The 5,760-nt window shown below is 38.8% G+C and overlaps 1 long non-coding RNA gene across 1 annotated transcript in view; it reads right to left on the reverse strand.

The window, feature by feature from the left end:
• The window catches only part of LOC116970095, a 19,697-nt gene extending 14,144 nt beyond the window's left edge, over nucleotides 1–5,553 (reverse strand). The window contains exons 1-2 of the long non-coding RNA XR_004411008.1: nucleotides 5,543–5,553; nucleotides 3,350–3,351 (exon numbers count right to left, since the gene is read on the reverse strand). This is a non-coding gene — a long non-coding RNA (uncharacterized LOC116970095). The remainder of the gene's footprint in view (nucleotides 1–3,349; nucleotides 3,352–5,542) is intronic.
• Nucleotides 5,554–5,760: the final 207 nt, after the last annotated feature.

Consider the following 5,760-nt stretch of genomic DNA (forward strand, 5'->3'; position numbering starts at 1 on the left):
GGGGAGAGCGAGAGGGAAAGAGAGGAGAGAGAGGGGAGCGAGAAAGGGATGGAGAGGGCGCCAGAGAGAGATGGGAGAGAGACAGAGGGGTGAAAGAGGAGACAGAGGGGGGGAAAGAGAGGAGAGAGAGAGGGGGTAGAGAAAGGGGAGATAGAGAGAGTGGGAGAGAGTGGTGGAGAGGAGGGAGAGAGATATGGGAGAGAGTGAGGAGAGAGAGAGAGGGGAGATTGAGGGAGAGAGAGAGGGAGGGCAGTGAGATGAAGAGAGAGAAAGAGAGAGAGGGGGAGAGAGTGAGGGAGAGATAGGGGCGACAGAGAGAGGGGAGAGAGAGATTAGAGAGAGAGTGGGGAGTGATTGGGGGAAAGTTGGTGGGAGAGATGGGGGAGAGAGGGGCGAGAGAGAGGGGGAGAGGGAGGGAGAGATAGGGGGAGAGTGAGAGATAGGGAGGGAGGGAAGTAGAGAGGGAGGGTAGAGAGAGGGAAGGTGAGAGGGGGAAGGGAGAGAGAGGGATGGTGGTAGATAGAGAGGTGGGAATGTGTGAGGGAGAGAGAGGGCGAGAGAGGAAGGGAGGGATTTGCTGACTGACAGAGAGCAGCCAGTCGCTGGATTCCCCGTGGAACAGTCTGATTAAACTTTGTGACACCACGAAATGACCGAGGATTGTGACACTTATACATATTTCCCCGTCCTCCAGAGCCAGCAAGGAAGGCCCAGCGCTCAAGTTCCGACGGATTCTCATCAGGCAGCTAAAGGCAGACATTCAGTTTCAGAGTGAAAGGCAGACTTTGGCAGTTCCGTCCCATCCCTTACCTTTCAGGTGAGTGGGCACTTCAGATAAACCCTGCCCCACTGTGTCCATGTAGGCGAACTGGTCTTTACCTGTTTAAACAGATTAACGTATTAACGTGAGTTTACACCCCAGCGGTATGGATATCGACTTCTCTAACTTCAACTATCCCTTATTTTCCTTTCTCTACATCACTCTCCCTTCACAGTTCTCCGACCAGTCTGACTGTCCCTGATTACATTTTATCTGTTTGTTTTTGTTGTTCCTTCTGGTTAAAAATGATATATTCTACATTTTCATTAATCCCCGTCCTCTTTGTCCATGTTCACATCTTACACTTCCTTATCTCTGTTTCTCCCACTCCCCTGACTCAGTCTGAATGGTCTCGACATGAAACGTCACCCATTCCTTCCATCCTGAGATGCTGCCTATCCTGCCGAGTTACTCCAGGATTTTGTGTCTATCTTGTGCTTAACTTGCATGAAGTGTGTTTTGTTCAATATTGTAAGATCAGCAGCATTTACAGCTGAAATATAATAAATGTCGCCGAACCTTGAACCAGTATCTCTTTCAATATTCTGCTCAGCTTTGGTAGCGTTTGACGGATTTCCGCAAGGGATTCCCACATCACCCTTTGTGCCCCGGAAACCATCTCCATCGCCAGATTCAGGAGCAGTTTGGAGCAGGCCGCTTGGTTTCCCGTCTCTGCGAGCTCAGTCACACTCAGCAACAAACAATGGTGAACATATTGATGAGCGGAGGAAGACATGCAGCAAGCGGGTGGAAAGGGTCGACCACAAGGCAGGGCCCCGAGCGGCATAATCACCGTGCAATCATTAGGCTGGCAATGACCCACCCGGGACACCGACTGATCCAACTCTGTCTGACTACCACAGGGTGAGTGTTGAGCTTCCCCAGGGTAAGTGCTGATTAACTGCAGGAAGCGCACACGTCACGACTGGGCTCAATGTGGCAGCTGGGGAAAGGGTACCGAAGAGAAGCCAATGAGCACGAGACATGTGGACTCGGGAGACAGTCCGGTTACATTAGGCAGTGAAGAAAGCGAATGGCATGTTTGCCTTCGTTAAAATAATTAAGTATAGGAGCAAAGAGATCCTTCTGCAGTTGTACAGGGGCCTAGTGAGACCGCACCTGGGGTACTGTGTGCACAATTGGTCTCCAAATTTGAGGAAGGACATTCTTGCTATTGAGGGAGCCCAGCGTGGGTTCACCAGGTTAATTCCAGGGATGGTGGCCGCGGGACTGTCATATGCTGAGAGAATTGACCGTCTGGGCTTCTATACTCTGGAATGTAGGATGAGAGGGTTCTTTTTTATAAAATAATATTTTTATTAGAAGCAAACACATATTATGGTAAAAACATTTCATCTATATCAGTCGTACATTATTAATATTATCAACTGTGGATTCTAGTTTTTTTTTATTTTATAGATAGTGAGGAAGAAACTAAGAGATAAAAAACACAAATGTCATGATAAAAAAAGAATGGAATGATTTACTGATAATACATCATTGGAGATAGGCTCGTAAATTATAAAGCAAAACTTTTCATCTAATCCCGAGTTCAAGCTTCGGTTAGGTTCCCGATCTATCCCTTCAAATAGTCAATGAATGGAGACCATATTCTAACAGAAAGTTCTTCTTTGTGCATTAAGACAAGTCGGATTCTTTCCAGGTGTAGGGTCTCCGACATTTCCATAATCCACATTTTAATTGTGGCGGTTATAGGGCCTATAAAATTGTAATATTAATTTTTTCCCAGTTATTATGCTGTAGTCGAGAAAGTTTTTTTGGCTTGTTGTAAGTGTTAGACTTTGTTCTGATATTCCTAGTATTATTAGTTTTGAATCGGGATCCAATTTAGTATTGACAACTTCAGAAATTATTCTAAAAATATTTTTGATTTTTATACAATTTACAAAAGTATGTGTTAAGTTAGCCTCTAGATGCTGACATTTATCACAGAGAGGAGAGATATGTGGGGAAATTCTATTTAGTTTTGTTTTAGAGTAGTGTAAGCTGTGTAATACTTTAAATTGTATTAAAGCATGTCTGGCATTTAACGAGCATTGATGTATATATTGTAAACTTTCATCCCAGATATCTTTAGTTATAGGTTGGCCTAATTCATTTCCCCATGTGTGTATATAATTCCATCGATGGAACCTCGCTACCTAAGAGGATGTTATAAATATAAGCTATTAATTTTTCTGTATTAGGATGTTTATTCAATCATTCATCAAGGATATCTGGTTCCCTAGTCCTATAATCTTGTGTATGCGATTTAACATAATCTCTAAGTTGTAGATATCTGAAAAAGTTATTTGAGTGTAAACCGTAGATTTGTTGTAACTCCTGAAATGTGAGAAAAGTGCCTTTCCTATAAGAATGTCGCATCTTTTTAATTCCGCAATGTTTCCATTGTGTAATACCGTTATCCAATTTGGAGGGTTTAAATAAAGGATTGTTTACAATGGGGAAACAGAATGACATATTATCCAATTTTAAAGCCTTTTTTAAATTATCTCCAGATTCGTATACCACTATGTATTATAGGACTTTCCCTATATGTTTTTTTTGTGCAGTTTTGTGGGAGCAAACATAATCGAAATGATTTCAAAAGACAAACAGTCTTCCTTTCCATCCTTAACCAATCTGTTTGCTGATCCATTTCTTCCAGCCAGAAATTCATGTTTTTTATATGGACTGCCCAAAAATAAAACAGAAAATTTGGTAAGGCTAAACCTCCATTTATATTTGATTTACATAAATGTTTTTTGCTTATTCTATGCCTATTCTATGATTCTTGTAATCCCACATGAAGCTTGGAACAATAGACTCGACCTTTTTGAAAAAATAATTGGGATATATATCGGAATTGATTGGAATATGTACAGTAATTGCGGTAAAAATATCATTTTTATAGCATTAATTCTACCAAACATTGAAATGGGAAGTGTTTTCCAATACTGAATATTCTTATGTAGTTTATTCAGTAAAGGTGGGAAGTTTAATTTAAATAAAGAAGTATATGTATTAGTTACATAAATTCCTAAATATTTAAATATTTCCTTCACTATTTTAAAAGGGGATTGTTGTAATGTATGTAAATTGAGCCGTTATTGGCATGATTTCGCTTTTATTCCAATTAATTCTATATCCCGAAAACTGACCAAATTGATTCATTAGATGTAGTAGATTTGGAATGCTCGTTTCTGGCTTTGTAATATATATTAATGCATCATCCGCATATAAAGAGAAGTTATTCATTGTGTCTTTAGTATTATACCCGTGTATTTCTCTATGGGCTCTAACGGTTTCTGCTAATGGTTCATTTGCAAGAGCGAGTAATAACGGGGATAGTGGGCATCCTTGTCTACAACCTCTAGAAAGATTAAATTTAGTTGATAACATTGGTTTTGTTAATATTCTAGCTGTTGGATTAGAGTATATAAATTTAATCCATGTGCAGTATTTATCTCCCAATTGAAAAATTTCCTTCACCGAAAATAAATATGACCATTCTACCTGATAAAATGCGTTTTCAGCATCTAAATGATTACTAGGTCTGCATGAGCAATTCTATTTGAGTATATAATATTGAATAGTCTTCTCAGATTATAAAATGAGTAACGTTTTGGAATAAAACCTGTTTGGTCGGGGTGTATTAATTTGTTAATCACTGAGCCCAATCTATGAGATATAATTTTAGTTAATATTTTCCGTTCAGTATTTAAGAGAGCTATTGCTCTATATGAATCTGGGTCTTCAAGATCCTTATCCGGTTTTGTTATGAGTATGATTGTAAATTCATTTAGAGTTTCTGGGAGTTTCTGTTGAGAGTAAGCGTATTTGTACAGTGCCTGTAGGCGTGGTGAAATCAGATCATAATTTTTAAAAAAAATTCAGAACTTAGCCCATCAGGACCTGCGGCCTTCCCGTTTTTTAAAGATTTAATGGACTCTTCGATGTCTTTTATCGTAATCTCAGCACCCAGTGATTCTCTCTCTTTCTGATCTAAACCCGCAAGATTACATGTCTGTAGAAATGTTTCCATTGCTGCTGATTGTTCTGTCATTTTAGATTAGTACAGTTCTTGATAGTATTGTAAAAATATATCATTAATATCTTTAGGCAGTGGTAATGTTTCTCGCTTGTCAGTTCTAATTTTGTAAATTGTTTTTTGCCCCGTCCAATTTACGAGGTTGACGCGCTATTAGTTTTTGTGGTTTATCACCAAATTCTAAATTTTGTATTTAGTTTTGTATGTTAATAAAGTTTTATAACTTCGTCTGAGTATATCTTGTTTAACTTATATTTCAGTATTGCAATTTTATTGTGTTTTATCATGGATGGTGCTGCTGCATTTTCTATGTCCAATTGCGTGATTTCCATTTCCAATTTCTGTTGTTTGGCCCTATTCTCTTTGTTAAGAAATGATTGGGAAGAGATTAATGCTCCTCGCACAAATGCTTTGAATGTTTCCCAAAGAAGGGAGGCAGAGTTATCAGGGCTATCATTAGCCTCAAAAAACATATTAATCTGTTTTACGAGGTATTCATTACATAATTTTTATTTTAAGATTTTGGGATTAAGTCTCCATTGTGACTGGGATATTCATTGACATAAAAAAAAGCATTTGATACAATTAATCATGAGATTTTATTAAAAAAATTGGAGAGGGATGGAATTAGAGGAATAGTACTGGACTGCATTAAAATCTACTTAAGTAACAGGCAACAGTTTGTAAATCTGGGTAGTCATAATTCTACATGTTTGGACATTGTGTGTGGTGTACCACAGGGGTCAGTGCTGGGCCCAAAATTATTTATCATGTACATAAACGATATTTGTAATGTGTCCAATGTCTTGAGGCTGGTTTTGTTTGCAGATGATACAAATATTTTTGTTCTGGGGTAAATTTTAAACAGCTATTGGATAAAATAATAAAA

Source organism: Amblyraja radiata, unplaced genomic scaffold (assembly GCF_010909765.2).
Source record: "Amblyraja radiata isolate CabotCenter1 unplaced genomic scaffold, sAmbRad1.1.pri scaffold_523_ctg1, whole genome shotgun sequence".
NCBI lineage: Eukaryota > Metazoa > Chordata > Chondrichthyes > Rajiformes > Rajidae > Amblyraja > Amblyraja radiata.